Genomic DNA, 18,585 nt, shown 5'->3' on the forward strand with positions numbered 1-18,585 from the left:
ATCCTTTAAAGGACTTGCACTACTTGCAGATTTGGAATAAATATTAACTAGGATGATATTATCCTTCAACAGAATGTGCTGACGTTAGTTACTAATTTGCGTAGTCAAACTAAAAGGACAGCTCATAATGAACTATATATTTTATCATATTAACTAACATTGTATAAAAAACATAGAGAGAAAATATCCATAGCCAGTCTGTCTCCCTACCATGTCCGGTAAATAATAGGCCTATTTTAAATGTAAAATGTTTTTGGTGTGCGTTGTTATGTCCTTTGGGTATGATAGGAGGTCACCTGACGATGCCTGAATAGGCGAAACGTCGTGAGTTTGACCGCCACACTTTGTTAAACTGTTGACGTAAAGTTAGGCCTATGCAATTTTGAATATTTTAACTAAGCAGTTTAGGGAGTACGTAATGTATTTTAATAAAATATAATTCTAACAGGCTTTTACCTCGTCCGCTTGTTGTACTATGTTCAATTTGCATAAACATTTGCTACAGCTGATATAGATAAGATCTTGTTATCTAAAAGCTTTCATCCAATAGTCAATGTTTAACCATTGACTATTCTGTGTCCAATAGTCAATGGTTTAACGCCAATGGATGTATCTTGAAGCGCTGTTGTATGCTTAATGGGTACGGAGAACAGTTGAAGAAATTGTTTATTTTAAATTCATATGGGCTTTATTCTTATAGATGATAAGTAAAATCTTGTTACTTTTTTTGTTTTTGGATATAGGTTGATAAAATTTGCCATTTTTTCATTTCACACTCTATTGACATTTTACTAAAATACACTTTATAACATTCCCTGTAGCAGCCAACATAACTACTAGTTTAACCGAATTTGAATTAAAAAGGGAAATATCTGACATTTTTAATTAATTAAATCAGATGAAGTAAATCTGTCTGGAGGTTAGTTTCGGCTGGGGTATTTAATAATCCAATAATATTCCTACTTATTATTAAATCAATTTACTCAGAAATGATTTATTATTTTTTTTTAATTTTACAGAACAAATTTCCTCACTGTAAACCTTTAAACTTACCACAAACAAAAAATTCGGAAGATATTATTGTTCATTAGTGAAATATACACAAACTTGAAGTTAGTTCTCGCAGGAAAGTTGTGGAAGCGCTTCGCCATATATACAGCGCTGTTGATTCAGTCCACAGGAGGACCGATGCTACTAGGTGTCGAAAGAGATTCACTTCTCTACCCATCATAGTGTCGCGACCCAGCAAGACCCATCAAATGGTGATCTGACCTGGATACTTACACCTCAGTAGCGGACTTTGTTCTCCTTTTGATGATCTTTTTTATCGATCGTTAAAATATAGATGTGTTGCGTAACCACCCAAAGTTGAATTACTCGTCTGCTAAGGACCAGACGTGCCTTTAACGTATTTATTTTTATAAAATCATAATATAATATGCTATGTTTTTCATTTTAACTGCAACCATTAAAACTACAGTATTTCTAATTTATGAAAGTATTTAAATAAAACAGATTTCAAATGTAGACTACAGTATTTTGATCAACGGGTTCAATACCAAAACGAGTTTGATATTGCTTTCAAAATATTTTTTAACTTTTTACCAATTTGAAAAGTATTTTACCATTGAACGTTGTGTACCTGGATATAGAATAAGTCAACGGAAGATAAACACCTCAAAAGTCACTCCGTTGTAGAAGCAGTCTTACTTCATGTTTTCTGTTTCTTTCATATCAGCGGTTATTAGAATTAACCACCTTTAAAAATTTGCTTTTTCAAAGACTCAGTTTCACCGCTTCTATATTATCAGTCTCTATTCTTTCTGTATCTGTTCTATCCTCGCAAGTAATCACGTCTCCATTCGCATATTCTTAGCACATCTGTCTTTATCCTACCAGTTCCTTCAATATGGTGTTCATATTTAGTTACGTCACGTTAACTCCTTTTTAGACCCCATTACACCAACAGGTATGCTGATGCCTGTGCGTGTGTATGCAGTGTGTGTGTGTGTGTGTGTGTGTTGTGTACGGCAACAACTGTCAGTTTATAATCGATATGCGCGCGCATGTGCAGACTAGACCAGTTTCACGCCGCGTACCGCGCTATTTAGGTGTCGGAGAGAAGTTGTCCAGAACAGGCTGCTTAGTCGGGCCTCAGTCGACAATTTCTAAAAGTGAAGGGATTGAATGTTCACAGTTGAAAATTCTACGACTAAAGATGTTCTGAATTTAATACTTTAATACTTTTCGATGAAATGGCGACCATACAAAGTAGGTATTTTAAGCCAAGTATGAATGGAGATGAGTGTAGTATGAGTGGCGCGATCTTGTAGTCTTGTTAGTGACTAAGGCCGACATTCCTTAGACACAGCTGTTAATTAATAGCCCATACAGCTAATGGCAACTAAGGGACCTACAGTTTATAGTGGAATCCGAACCACATTTTTACCTTGGTATATGTATATACGAATTGGTCTAATTATCAGGTTAGTACTGTGGATAGTTGTAGTACTCACTCGTGCGGACGTTAATCCTCACCAGAGAGTATCGCATCCATAGTGCATGCCTATACATATCAGCATGAATAGTTTAGTACAGTATATTGTACCGTATGTAGCATGTAGTTCAGTTTATACAATTTGATCATTAATGTTTCGCTGACTATAGACTATACAATTTTTGAAAACTTAATCCACCGATGCCTGTTTGGACACAACTATATGTTCTACGGTATCGTGTACATTACTCAGCCGTATAACCTACTGAATCCTATACAATTTGGATTGTACTAACTGTGTATCCCTCTATATGTAGCATAACAATTTGAAAACAACTGAATATCCTATTATGTAGCCTTCTAGAAATGTTTAACATTTAGACAACTATATATTCTGCCATATAGTATACAAAATATGCTTAGAAAAATGTATGTTCTACCTTATCCTAAGACATTTATGCAGCTGTTAAGTAGTTTAGTCTATGTTTAACTGTGATTTAACTAAGAAAAAGTATCGTCTTATTATCAGTTAACTTCTCGCTGCTTGCTAACTTCGGGAGCGTTTAAAACACGTTCGCTACTGAGCGTCTCATATATGCGACGCCGCGGTCATTGCCACAGACCGAGGTATACATTTCAATCTTACACATAGACCGGCTGTCACTTGGATAACAGTACACACAGACCACGGGCGAAAACCTGTAAAACAGTTATAATTTACATTGTAATACGCTACAATAGTGTTTGTAAGTAAATTGTTCTTGTTTTTTTGTATTTTTTATAACCTTTTGTAATGTCGCATATTTGCGACGCCCGGTCTACAGCGAAGACAATAGTGAAAATTATCATAGTTTTCTTGAAATAGACTAAACGTCGCATATACGCGACGGCTCATTTTTTGTGTTTTAAGGTGAAAGTAAGTAAAAAAATAAACAGATTATTCAAGAACAGTTTATAACTGAACAAATATAAAAGCTACATAGGATAATGCAGCATACATACTGCATACATACATACAGTGATGCAGAAAAGTAAAGACCAGTTTTTCCTACTATTATATGACGTCACCAATCATCATATCCACAGACCAAGCGACGCAGTTGTGCGTCAGACATCTCTGTAGACCACTGCAGGGAATTCAGTGCCTTCAAATAGACCACTACAAAGATATAAGCATTTTAATAAAATTAGAACCCCGACGCAAATATGCGTCGGCAGTCTATTTTAATGTGACTAGCCGTCGCATATATGCGACGGCAGTCTATGGATGGAAACCGGCCGTCGCATATGTGCGTCGCTGGTCCATGTGAATGGAAAATTTCGTACTATTGCAGTAGTGAACGTGTTAAGTTTTGTTCGATCATACCAGAGGGTTTTTTTCTATTTCGGTTTGAAAGACTAATTGATTTTCTAGGTCAATTAGTATTGACTTCTAGCCCTTCTAGCAATGTTTAAGAGTTCGACAACTTTAGGGCTTAGCTTTCTCATAATTGAATAGTGATTATAAACAAATAAACTTTTGACAAAGGTTATTTACCATTACCATTCTGGACAATGTTAGCCCTGCTAAAAATATTGAAGTATTTTGGTACATGTTGGTACCAAAACATTTACATGTAAATTTTATAGGTAATGGTTAAACCTATGAGTAAAGGAGTAGACATACGTTTCAATAAACCTCTTCAGAATGGCATAGCTGAACCACCGACTCGCCGACAACAATCCACTATTATTTCTCAAGGCGTTCCATCGTTGGAGTATTTTGAATCACCCTAAACCATTTCACGAGTCAGTTTTAAACGTTTTGGCTGTTTTATGTGAAAGACCTCATTATATTTATCTAATCACCATTGATTAAACATACTCTCTTGGTTCTGAAATGGTTTAGTTTATTAGATGGCTGTGCTATTACTTAGTACTTTTTCTCCCACACCACCTTACTGAATTTTAACGAGCCAACAACTGATACACACTGAAACAACTGCAGTAATCATCAAACTTTATTCGTCTGATATTTATATAAAAAATAAATTACTTATACCTCATGGATAAGGTCATACGTCTCATACATGTTGATTTGAATACTAGAGTTTTGGTCCATATCTTCCACGGTGAACTAATTAATTGTATTCCTTGTTGACATCGGTGATAAAACTCAACTCATTCAGATACTACAATGAATAAACATACAGGGTGAATAAAAAGTCAAGACCCCCCATCTAATATTTTTCCCAGTAAATATACAGAGATGTCCTTTTGGGGGTCGTGCAATTTTAGCAGGAGGTTTCATTTTATGATTTTGACATTTTTGAGTGTCCCCCAAAAGGGGAGATTTGGGGGCAACTAAAAATTTTTCAATGTAAACCCCCATCAAGTGACACCTCATTTTGAAGTGTTTACAAAAACATAAAGAATGGTGAAAACCAGAGTTTGCTATCTCTTCTCTATCCAAAATGGCAGCCAATATTACCATTACGAACCAATATTACCATTGATTTTCCACAACATTTGACGGTCCACCATTTTGGATAGAGAAGAGACCTATAGTTTTCACCATTCTTTAAGTTTTTGTAGACACTTAATATGAGGTGTCACTTGAAGGGGGTTTACATTTAAAGAAATTGAGTTGCCCCCCAAATCCCCCCTTTTGGGGGGACACTCAAAAATGTCAAAATCATAAAATGAAACTTCCTGCTAAAATTGCACGACCCCCAAAAGGATATCTTTGGAAAAATATTAGAGGGGGGGGGGTCTTGACTTTTTATTCACGTATACTGTACGTGGAAATTTGCTGGTTGAGTGAATGTATATATTTTTTTAGAGAGGTTGGCGGCCTATTGCATATTGCCTTGTATTAGCCCGTCCACATAGACTAACTACCCGTGCGTGGAACGTATCCAGGTTTAATTAATTTTGAGTAATATCGTTTTGACACAGGAGACAAGACTACAACTCCAATGCTGCATGTAGCACAAAGTAATCAGAGCAGGACTCGTTTATCTTGATGTCTCAACTTTCGTCTGGAATGATGTGAATCCAAGTGAACACCTAATTAAGGATTGTGAGCGCCGTCGGCAGACCCCCCCCCCCCCAGGAGATCCCCTTGCAACCCCCCCCCCCATCATACACTCAGCACACACCCTCTCCCTTCTCAAGTATTACATTTCCCTTTATCCATCCTCTGTTTATTTGGGCTAAGGTTTCAGAGATTCGAGAACGAAACCGCATCAAAATCTGGCATAAAGTTTGAGAAATTTGTAGGAATACTTTTCTGTGGTTCGAATTAGAATTGAAAGTGTGTGAATTGAAAGATATGTTCTACAATGTATTTCTAATAACGATTCTAATAATACAAATATGTTTCGTCTTATATTATAGCACAGTTATTGTATATTATTCATCGTGTTAAATATAATAGTAAAAATAAAAAGAAATTAAGGAAAAAGCAGCCAAATGTAATGTTACTTTAGTAATAAACTTTAAAAATCGGATTCTAGAATCCCAAATCCAAGGATGACTCCAAATATATAGATTGTCATGAACTCGTTTGTCCCAAGTTTTATCAGTAGTGTTAATGGAGTCTTGAAACGAAAACAATTTTGATGAATTAATTAAGCTTGTATGCTTTAAAGTACTGTTAGAAGAACCCGAGATTTGGAGGTTTCCCCCAGAAAATATGATATTTTAAAGTCTGTTGGTGACATTCTAAAGCCACTTTTAGCATCTTCAACTGTGTCCAAAAACCTCTGTTGAGTTTTCCGTAATGTATGTTTAACTTATTTTCTAGCGTGTTATGGAGGTCCCTTTAACCACCACTGAGTATTGTTTTATATTTTCTCTCAAAAAAAATTTCCTTCGCTTGAAAATCTGTATACAAAATTCAATTGATAATGAACAAAACTGATAAACACATATACAGATTTGAGATGTATAACATTTCGTTAGAAAAATTAAGTACAGAATGATCGTTGTTAAAAACACGACTCCAGAGAATTTTTGTTCAGAGATACTCAAACGGCTACGGTTACTATGGATGCGAATTCTGACGAAATTTTGTTCTGACGAGTACGTCCGAAAACCTCGTCCGAACAATGTGGTTACACTGCGGGTGTCCGGGCAATTGCGGACACGGAATATTGGGGACACATCATTAAAGAGGGCATAAGCGGACACTAGAGATTATTGCTACCTGACAAGGGGTTTACAGGTTCCTGCAAATATTTCAAGGGCGGAACATTGCGGACACGTGTATCTACGACGGGGAAAAAGGTGCGAGGGAGGGACGATTTTGTTTGTGCTTACAATGTTTTTAAAAATTGCTCAAAGGATTTCAAAAACTCGAACTAATAGCCTTCAACAAATGCTGTTATTGATTATGAATATTTCGTAGAGCTTTGCTGTTGATAATTATATTTTCATTAGAGATCGCTTGCCGGATTGATAATGTTTGTTAATTAAATAAAGAATAAAGACGGGGCATCGCTAAGAGGTTTCTTACTTTATTAGCAAACAGCTGTTATCTGGACTAAATCATTGTGTGGGAAGTTCGTAGTGTGGCGTAAAATTTTTTTTACCGTGCACTTAGCTGATGAAATAAACAGCAAAATGCAACGGCTTATTTTATTTTCTGAAATATAAAAATATTATAATTTATGTTATATCCTAAACAAATTGTTTCATGAGTTTAAAATGTACTTTTACTTTACTTGTAAATGTACTTTAAAATGTAAACCGTACTCGCCCTGTAAGCTTCACTGTTCTCGCACGAAAATTCTGCGGAAATCCGCGAACTGTCGTGCCTGCACGGTTAAACACCTATTGTAAACCTATGTAAAACTATGTAAAACGAAATATATCATATGTACTTATAAACAATATTATCATTACGTTAGTTATAACAATTTAGTTTCGAGTAAATTGATAAAGTTTACTGGTATTTTTCTGTTTGGAATTTTGCAAACGTACAATACAATACACAGGGCGAGTTTACCAGGGATGGTATATCCAATAGCACAAATGGAAATTCACTAAACATAGGTCTCATTGCAAGACCTAGACCCGGAACCGAAACAGATTTTATTTTTTTTGTTTTAAGCTCCCCTGAGGCCAAAAACAGTTCGTTCAAATATGTAAGTGCAATATAAAGATATTTATATTTGCGTCCATTAGCACTATAACTCAAGAAAAAATAATACGATTTTGGCAACATTTGGAACAAACGTGTGAATCAAGTCTTTTCAAAGGAGATCGCGAACCAGCATGGCCGGACTAAGTAAAAGAACCAATATCTCTAGTGATACCTCGTCTTTATTCTTTACTAGCTGTACCCAATTAGCTTATGGTTGAAGTTCGTTCGCTACGCTCACTCACCTTTTGGTTGCAAATTGGCTGTAGTCGTAAATTTAAAAAAATGATAGTGCTGCACCCTGTTGGTAATCCTTGTAACTTTAATGCTATTGAACATCATATAACAGAACCAACTTGTTTAATTGAAACAGCTGTTAAGAAATTCCTTTTAAATACTAGGGTTGCTTTCAGAGAGGTGAAAGCCAGTTGAGCGGAACAAACGTGATTTGATATTTGTATAAGTAACTAAATGTAAAATAGTCAATAGATGTACTAATGATGGTTTTATTGATTAAAATTATTATAATTCAGATTTGTTTTTACTACATCTTGTTAATCAGATACCTCTTCCAAAAGTGCATTATGGTAGTTTTGACCAGGAAAATATTACAGTAGTTGGAATCTGGTATTAACATCCAAAAAGGGCATTAAAGTATAAAAAAGAGAAAGGAAATTTAACATTCAAATTCAACTGTAGCCTACAACAAAAACATTGGACTTCATTTTTTTCACCCTTACAATCGGTTAAAGTAGGCTATATTGAAGTATAAAAGAAACAGTAACTATTTAAAAAAAAAACGAGTATTAAGTATTACAACAGGAGGGGAAATTTGACATTTAAATTCAACTGTGCAACATAAACATTGGTCTTCATTTCAACCCCTGCAATCGGTTAAACTCAGCTTTCTTTGCTAGAAATAATTTATGATTGTTAATACCAAGTATTCTTGATGGAGGATATGATTGTAATGTAACTGGAATGTAGGTCTTCTACCATTATTAGGACGATTTAGAGACGGCATTTTAATACTGTCCTTAATAATACCATTGGCCATTGGATACAGAAGATTTTGATGAAAAAGCTGGTTACAAATTTAACATGGGGATGGAATGTCTCTAGTTGTATTGCTAGTCAAAGATAAAACATAGGCCTACGAAAAATGTAGGGATATTTTAACGTAAGACTCAAATGTAAAACACCTTTAAAAGACTAAAATGAACTGCATTATTAATCATATATTTCAATGTGAAAAAACTGCAAAAAGACTTACTTATTGAACAATAAAATAAGATGGCTGAAATGTAGGCCTAAACATAAGTAATAAGTAAACATCGCATTCAGCCACAGCCACCTCTACTGTATTAGAGGTGGCTGTGATTCAGCTGATTTAAGTGAAAACAGAATAATAATGAGAAGGGAAGTCATGCCTTAAAAATACAATGTAGATAATATAATTAGAAATTAGTAGCCTACTTCTGGACAGGCCTAGACGATTGTCCATACCTTGTTTAAAAGTGTACTTCTATAAGTCCAGGTAATTCATTATTTACTTATTACGGTTGTAACTGGACGTATGTATAGTCCGTGGCTTGGCAATCAAATAACAGTATTTATATAGGATAGGCTACTGTTGTCAACATTTGAAATTACTAAATTGTTACCAAATTACTGTTTCACAAAACGCAGATTCCATTTTCAGCCGAGCCATTAAAATGAGGATTTGCCGAACAATTATTAATATTACAGAATAGTATTTAATGATATACAACTTTTCACATTTAATAAATTATATGTTAGTTTTGCTATGGTGAAAGGTCCAAATTCAAATGTTCTTTTCATTTGGTTTTTATGTAGTAATTTGCTAGAATCATTGACTTTATATAAAGTCAATGCTAGAATACAGTAGATGGTTTGTTATGACCATATGCAAACATTTTTGAAATCGTTTCCCCGTTTAACCAACTGTTCCAAAAGATAAAAATTATATGGTGCAACACAAATAAACAACTCGATCATCTACCTATAATCTACACTTTACCTCCCTAATCTAACCTTACTTCAAAACACTTAATGTTGTCACGAATACTCATAAACCCCGACCTACCTAATTAGATCAGTGTTCAATCTGCGTTTTATTAATAAGTGTAATAACTTACTGCACCGTCGATGTAATTCAACATAATATAACCTGTGATGAATTATCGGATTAAATATCGATTTCAATGCGGTTCGATATATCGCTCATTAAATCCTGATTTCTAACATTGGCTGTTTTTAATCAGCTGGCAACACAAATAGGTTCCCAAGAAAGTAGTCACTGGTCTGTATCCCTCCGCTCCTTGTTTATGCTCCGCGCATTGAGAAAGTAGTTCCGTATATTTTCTCAATTTTCAGGGAATTCCGCACCTTAAAAAATGTTTTAACGGCATTTTCTTGTTTATTAAAATCATAGGAATGGTTTAAAAACGTTTGAAAGAAAAGTCTAGAAAGTTCAGAAATACCTTATGATTCTCTTGTTTACATTTTTCTTGTAAACAAAAAACTGTCATATGGCTGCTTTAGTCCCATAAGCCTAATGTTAAAATTTGGAAATTTTAAGTTCGTTTTAAATTGCGTTAGCATTATCTAATTGAAATTTGTTTGTTTATTAACCATCTCACTATTAGTCTAAGTAATCTTGTTAAGTTTAGCTGAAATGTGTTCTGCCGTTATTGAGTGATGTTGCTTTATTTGTTGCATTGAAGTTGATCCCAAAGAGCTACGCTCAATGAAAAATCATAAGGTTAACATGGGAAACTCCAGAGCCACTGGGGCGGAGCCCGAAAGCCCGATCAGAATAAAAACTACTTAGTTTTCCTATTTAATGCCCAAAGAATCGGTGTACCGAATTTCAGCCTCCTAGGTAAATGGGAAGTGGGAGAATTAGTAGTGATGAGTGAGTGAGTGAGTGAGTGAGTCAGTCAGTCAGTCAGTGAGGGCTTTGCCTTTTATATATTTAGATTTAATTAATAAACATTTTCAATCTGGCAAGCGATCTCTAATGTAAATATAATTATCAACGGCTTTAAAATCAAAGCTAACAATTATAACTATCAAATTAATTAATTATCAAAGCTCTACATAATATTCATAATAAATAACAACATTATTTTGTTGAAGGCTATTAGTTAGAGTTTTTGAAATCCTTGCAGTAATTTTTAAAAACATTGTAAGCACAAACGTAACGCGTATAAAATCTTCCCTCCCTCGCACCTTTTTCCCCGTCGTAGATACATGTGTCCCCAATGTTCCGCCCTTGAAATATTTGCAGGAACCTGTAAACCCCTTGTCAGGTAACAGTAATCTCTAGTGTCCGCTTATGCCCTCTTTAATGATGTGTCCCCAATATTCCGTGTCCGCAATTGCCCGGCATTCACACTGCGAGCGTGTTCTGATCTTCTAGCAATCAGTACGTGTCAAAGTTGCGCAGTGAAATGGATGAAATTAATGAAGAATATTTACTTGAAAGCCCGTTATTAAAGATATTGCTATTGAATAGTGGAAAAAACAGAACATGTTAACAAGATATTTGTTAGTAGAGACGAGAAAGGAGAGTTTAAAATGTTGTTTAAAGATTTGTGCGACGAACCAGAAAGGTGTTTTTGAATATTTTAGGATGAGACCATCAACATTTGAATACACCTGTTCTCGTACACAATACTAATTAATTTCTCAATATTCATGGTGAAATTAGCTATAACTTGCAATTCAACGCACCAAACAGTCGCTGGTCGCACGAAATAATCAAACTTGTTTGAACGCTCAAATCGTTCTGACGATATCGTGTCCATTCTGACGTCTAATCCGCTTCCACTGTAAACATACTCATTAGACAGGGGGCGTTTGTTCGTTTGGACGACTTCGTACGAACTGATCAGAAGTAGTCAGAACAAAATTTCGTCAGAATTCGCATCCATAGTAACCGTAGCCTAATGTCTCTAACATGTCTAGTAGACTCTAATATGTCTCTAACTAACTAATAAGTATTATCAGTTCAAACCCCCCATAACAGGTTCTGTGATCAGATATTGGCGATGTTCGCGGACTAAACGATAACGATAACAAGACAACTTCCGATGAACTTTGGTGCAGATTCAGATTTGTTCCATAACCTTTACGACGATTCAGCTGTGACGTGTTTCGTTCAAAAGAACAATTCCTTCATGAACCTCACGGTTCGACTCACAGAGGCAAAAACGCTTGTTTCCGAGAGACCTCATTAGAGCAGTGCTAATCATCGTCTCCCAGCCCAGAACTGGTTTGGTTTGCGTTCTCGGTTCACGGAACAGTGGAAGAGTTGCGCATCGTGGCGCTGTGTGGTGCTGTGTGGCGCTACCAGCAACCAGGATCGCGATACTAGGACTCTCGCTCGGTGGATGAGATCACATGGAATTAACAAGAATATCGCAAATATATGGCATCTATTGGTGGACATCTTCGAGTTGGGGCACTGTATTTAGGATTATCTTTACCTGATTTGTATGCAGATAAAACAAAAGTAGTATTCAGGCCAGCCAAGAGCTGTCTAGTAAACTAGACTAGTATACTCATATTGGCTGCTAAGTGGAGTGTGCTGATCAGCAAACTCGTCTAATTATAGGTTACCTCCCGCTATCTCCGCGTCCCGCTATCTCCGTGTACCGCTATCTCCGAATTTCAGAGTGACCCCTATAATCCTCGGTTACTTCCTGCGTTAAGACTTTCCGTTCAAACCTAACCTAACCTAACTTAACTTAATTTAACTTAACTTAACCTAACCTAACCTGACCTGACCTGACCTGACCTAACCTAACCCACGGGTTAAATTTTCATCAAATCTTCCATCCACGGGGCTTCGCAGCCGTGGATGCAATGACAGCTAACAACGCAGTCAGTGACTGGATTATAAGGGTCACTCAAGAATTCGGAGATATCGGGACAGATTTGGGTTCGGAGATAGCGGAACGCGGAGATAGTGGGAGCACACGTAATTATAATATCCAAACCCGATAAGAACAGGTTTTGATTTTGATCATGGCAAAACTCAACTGAATTTCTATAGTAGCGTCCTGAAGAAAGTAGCATTTTAATTTCAAAACCATGGCCACCTCCAGAGTGGGCAAGGTCATGACTGCTATGGAGGAGAGGGGATAACAAAATAGCGTTTGTATGATATACACATATTTTTGGGAAATATGAGTGACTACGTTGATATCTAGTACTGTACGACATATAAAAACACAGATGTTGCTCGTCTCGACATCTTGTAAAAAGGACTTAAACCCTTCTCTTTCTAGAAGATTTCCAATGGAGTCCGCAAACTTCTTTCTTTCCTGGACCCCTGGAAGCAGCATATGGACGGGGACAGTTGAGCCTCAGTAACTTGCCCCTGTGCAATTTCTTTGCGGCGACCTTGAAACTAACCAGTTCGTCACTACAATAAACATTTAATATTTTATAGAGCCATATCTTTACCCGTATTAATAAATTGCACTTGGGTAAGAATGTGCCTTTAAAGATTAGTAAAATAAGTCGATTGCGAATTCAGCGTTTCCAATTTTCATGGCAAATGTATGCGACGAGGTTCCATTATAATGTTCGACATTAATCTCCTTCAAGATGAGTCAAACTTTACGTGCATCTCATCCCCAATATCCTCAAAAAGCTGGATAGAGAACCGATGAAGGTCTTCTTGTTGCCCATAATTTGTTCGGTTGACGTGATTTGCAACAGTTGCATTTACTTTTTACTAACAAAATTAAATTACCGTTAATAGTTGAGTTAAGTCGTAACAAGTATCCAATTTCTGAAAGTATTCGCGATGTTATAAGCGTTCTGCCAGACGCATGTTTATAGAACCACCACAACTGTTGGCTAAAATCATCTAAAATTCAATATTCTAATCGTCTCATGCACTATATTTTTAACATGAAACATGCATTTATTTCTCTAAGCCATACTAGTTTTAACGAACTTCCCACGCATCACGAGGATTTAGTTCATAAAACTGCTGTTTGCCGCTAGCTCAATCAAATGGGGGTTCATTACGTAATACTGTATTGTGAGTTTTTACCGGACACTAGCTGATTATATTTGGCAGCGGGCGGTTATAAACAAAAACATAACCTCTCTTAGAGGTATGAGTAGTGACTGCTAGTCCTGTAGTCGGTGGAAATATATAAGGTGTTTTACAGGTTTTTTATTGTTAAGTTAGCTTAGGCCCCGGCCACACGAGGCGAATTTAAGCCGCGCGGCTTATCTTCGCGCGAAGTTAAGCCGCGCGAAGTTGTACCTGGCCACACCACTATCTCCGCGTTCCACCATCTCCGAACCCAAATCTGTCCCGCCACCTCCGAATTCTTGAGTGACCCTTATAATCCAGTCACTGCCTGCGTTTTAGCTGTCATTGCATCCACGGCTGCGAAGCCCCGTGGATGGAAGATTTAATGAAAATTTAACCCGTGGGTTAGGTTAGGTTAGGTCAGGTCAGGTTAGGTTAGGTTATGTTAGGTAAGGTTAGGTTAAGTTAAGTTAAGTTAGGTTAGGTTAGGTTTGGACGGAAAGTCTTAACGCAGGAAGTAACCGAGGATTATAGGGGTCACTCTGAAATTCGGAGGTAGCGGTACACGGAGATGGCGGGACGCGGAGAAAGCGGGAGGTAACCGGCCACACGGCCGCTTCCTGTTGGGTTTTCCCAGTATCAGTACTCTATTAAAACATAGTTCAGTTCACTCTTTTTAGTCATGTACGAAACGCGCATGTTAGTTTGTGCATTAGAAGTGTGTGGTGATCTGGACACAAATGTTAACAGAAATCATTGGGTTCATCCTTTCATAACGGAAAAACCATTTGTGTTCCAAACCTTTTACGAGCACATGTGAAACCATAGTTCGGAGTTTTTTGTTATTACCGTATGTCTGTAGCATCTTTGACAAGTTCAATTAGATTGTCTGTATCAATCATTGTTTGAACACCACACAAGCGTTAACAAACACGCAAATCAAACTAAAAAACCCCTGGTAATGTCCGAAGAATATCTCCAATAAGCGCGGCTGCCGCGCGGTCGAACCGTATCGTGTGGCCACTCTCATAAGACTACGTGTGTCATCCCCTCCAACGCGGCTTAACTTCGCGCGGTCGAGGGACGACATGGCGCGGCTCAACCGTACATGCGGCTAAACTTCGCCTAGTGTGGCCACTCTCATTTGATTCAATGTGTTGTCGATCCTCTTAACTTCGCGCGGCTTAACTTCGCGCGGTTAAACCGCCTCGTGTGGCCGGGGCCTAGAGTAGTATGGCGTAAAATATCCTAGACTTCGTCTCGCACGGGGACGACCACATTCGTCCACCAAGCACTTATTTTCAGGACTAGTAACTTAATAAGTCTACATTTAAACAAAAGAAACCCAGAAATGTACTTTGAGTTATGCCCGCTTAGCGGTGACAAAAAATCCAGAAAGTTCCGAGAGGTGGAAAGAAAGCCAGTCTATTACTGCCTGCAGAGGGTAATTTGTCAAGAAAATCCCTCGAGCTTTGCAGCCCTTACATCACGTTTCACGTAGAATCATTTGTTCATCGTGATCCTGTTACTAGTTCATTAATTCTCAAGTTGTGCATTCTGAAAAGGCTCACATAACTGATATTGTTAAAAATAACATAGCAACAAAAAACGCCAAAAAGGCATATTACCTTGTAAAGAACTTATCAATATACCGGGTGTTTCATAAGGAATGGCCGGGTTTTAACGCTTTATAACTTTTATACTATTAAACTAACCGCTATAAAATACACATCAAACGAAAAAGCAACTCAAAGAGTTTATGCCTTCCAAAGACACATTATTTAACAACATCGATCCAGCAGAACTTTAGATTTAAGTACCGGGGGACCGAGCCATGGCTCGGTATAGTTGATTTCGATTGTAAAAGCAATATAAAGGCAACTTAAGTGTTGCTAAAGCAATATCTTTAGGCCAGCTGTGTTTTATTATTATCAGGTTAACCACAATATGACTTTAACTTATCCACGGATTTCACAATATCAAGTCTTATTTACAACTAAGCTGCCTTGACTGAACTCCAGTATTGGCTTAAAAAGTGGAGGATAAAAGTCAACGAAAACAAGTCCAAACATATTGTTTTTACTCTGAGAACAGGGTACAATCCTCCTGTAAACATTAATAATGTAGCCTTAACGGAGGCAGACAGTGTAAAATATTTAGGTCTAACTCTTGACAAAAAATTAAATTGGAAATCTCATATCTGGTGCAAGAGACAGCAATTGGAATTAAAACTTCGTAAACTCAATTGGCTACTAGGTACGAATTCAAAATTATCATTGGCTAACAAAATTTTACTGTATAAAGTTATGATCAAACCAATTTGGACATACGGAATTCAACTTTGGGGGACCTCGAGCAAATCCAACATCGAAATTCTTGAACGATTTCAGGCTAAGGCACTGAGAAGAATTATTGGCGCACCCTGGTTCGTATCCAACACTACAATTAGGAATGACTTCAAAATTAAATCAGTGAAAGAAGAAATTACAGACCTTAGCAAAAATTATCAAGAAAAATTAGAATATCATCCGAACAGTCTTGCTGTTAATCTGCTGGACAATAGTCAGTGCATTAACAGGTTAAAAAGTGTTGTGCATGTGCTGGACCTAAGCTACAGATTTCTGTAAATGTTTAAATGACTGATCAAATTTTTGGCAAGACTTGTTGATGAACAGGTGCTTGCTTCCTGACATTGCTTGATATATGTTTTACTTATTGTTCTCATATTTGAAGTTTGAACAGATTGTAAAATAAATTCTGATAAAAAAAAAAAAAAAAAAAAAAAATTATTTAACTTCAAGTGGAATTTCCATTTATTATGATGGAAAATTTAACCTGACAATCCACAACAAATTATTTTATTTTACAGTCAATGGAAAAAACCTCATATAGAGGAACTTCAATTATTACTATTGAGCAAAGATTATACTGAAAATTAATCAATATATAAGGGAAAATATCCCCTATATAGATAAATTAGTGTAATCTTTGCTCAATAGTGACATGATGTTTCCCCCTTTGTACTGTAAATTGTAGTATATTGTGGTTGGCTTATTATAAACACAATATGTTACAAGTCTTTTGTTTTTCTTTTTACTTATTATTTTGTTCAACCAACATAACTACTTAGCAGCCCATGTGGCAAATGTTAAATTGTATATTGTTATATTGAGTTGTATAGTGAAATGCGAATTTGCCTTAGATGTTGGTGGTCGTCAATTACGTTTTTAGGCTAGAAATAAATTATTTCCAACATTTAAAGGCTGTTGTCAAAGCCGTTTTCAAGTACTTTGTGAAATTATACATACAAGCAAATAAGACAAATAATAAGACATTTATTAGACATTCAACAAAATTACAAAATTTTTCAATAAACAGTTGTATATGATTCACATTGATAAACAAGCAACATTAAATTGAGCTAACATCACAAAAAACCATGTAATGTTTAAAATCTAAAATTGGGCTAGGCTTGAAGACTCTATTTTAATATTTAAAAATTCATCCAATGTATAAAATGGGTTCAATTGTAACCAATTATACAATCTATTTAGTGCTTTTTTAAGCAAACTCTGAAAAGTCAATGGTAACTTGTTGAAAAATGTTACACCTAAATTAACATGATAATTCATTGATTTACTTAACCTAAACCTTTGTTGATCTAATTTATTCCTAAATCTGATTACATGATCATGTATTTTTTCTCTGACAGAAAACATATTTAAATTAATTTTGACAAACATCAATACCTCTAAAATATACAACTTAGTGTACAATAGTCAGGGTCCCCGATGAGACAAAAAGTGGCCTGGAGCGGGCTAACCTTTCTGAGTCCGGCAAAACTCTAACAGCTTTTTTTTGTTTGATTAAATTTTTTTTTAATTCCAACTCCGTTACTCCAGATTATCCACCAGATAACACTTTCATAAAAAGCAAAATATGCCATTTTCAAGTATTTACTGGAAACATGTCTTTTTAGATTTATTAACAAATGTACAACTCTGGGCAATTTATTATTTACAAAATTAATATGGTCAGACTATGACCGCTTACAGTCTACTTTTATACCAAGTAATGATACAAAATTTTCATTATAGTGAACAAATTGATGGTATTCATGATTCTTTTTCAAGGTCACCAATATTCTCTGTGTTTTTTAGAATTTAAAAACAATCCATTTACTGTAAACCATTCTTCAGCATCTTTAAAAACAGAATTGGCAACATTTTCCATACAATCTAAATCTCTATGGCTAACAAGTAAAGAGGTGTCATCAGCATAAATTGTTGACTTACAATTTAAATTGAAACTAATGTCATTAATTAAAATTAAAAACAAATGTGGCCCATAACCGAACCCTGCGGTACCCCGACCTTTGACCTTGCTGTTTTTGATCTGCAAGCAAACATTGCTCACATAAGAATATAAGATTATTATATAAAAATGAAATATTCCAAAATATTTCAATACATTTAAAGTATCCCTAAAGAGCAGAGCAAGTAAAGAACTTGCCTGCATCTGATACAGTACAATGCATACCTTCAATAAAACTAACTATCAAAGAAAATGTTTACAACAAAACAAATAAAAAATAGTTCAAGAAAAATAGAATTTCATAATATAACAAAAGTCTTTTCTCAAATGCACGAACCACATCAATTAAAAACTTCGGTCCACACTACGTTGCGTGTACGACCACCTGTTTCTGGCGGTACCACCACTTTCAATGCACTTCTACGCTTTACCCTTGAAAATGCAACGTATAGCATGCCATGCATGAATACAGGCGTTTGTAGCACGACGCCGACATATTTAAATGTTTGCCCTTGCGATTTATGTATTGTCATCGCAAAGGCTGGCCGAATAGGGAATTGGTGTCTT

General features: G+C 36.1%; 1 protein-coding gene across 1 annotated transcript in view; it reads right to left on the minus strand.

Moving 5' to 3' along the window:
* Positions 1–18,585, minus strand: part of LOC128989410 (uncharacterized) — a 38,738-nt gene that overhangs the window by 9,385 nt on the left and 10,768 nt on the right. The window lies entirely within an intron of this gene.

The sequence above is a fragment of the Macrosteles quadrilineatus genome, unplaced genomic scaffold, assembly GCF_028750875.1.
Source record: "Macrosteles quadrilineatus isolate MER2022 unplaced genomic scaffold, UCM_ALF_1.0 Scaffold_3__2_contigs__length_128488019, whole genome shotgun sequence".
Classification (NCBI taxonomy): Eukaryota; Metazoa; Arthropoda; class Insecta; order Hemiptera; family Cicadellidae; genus Macrosteles; species Macrosteles quadrilineatus.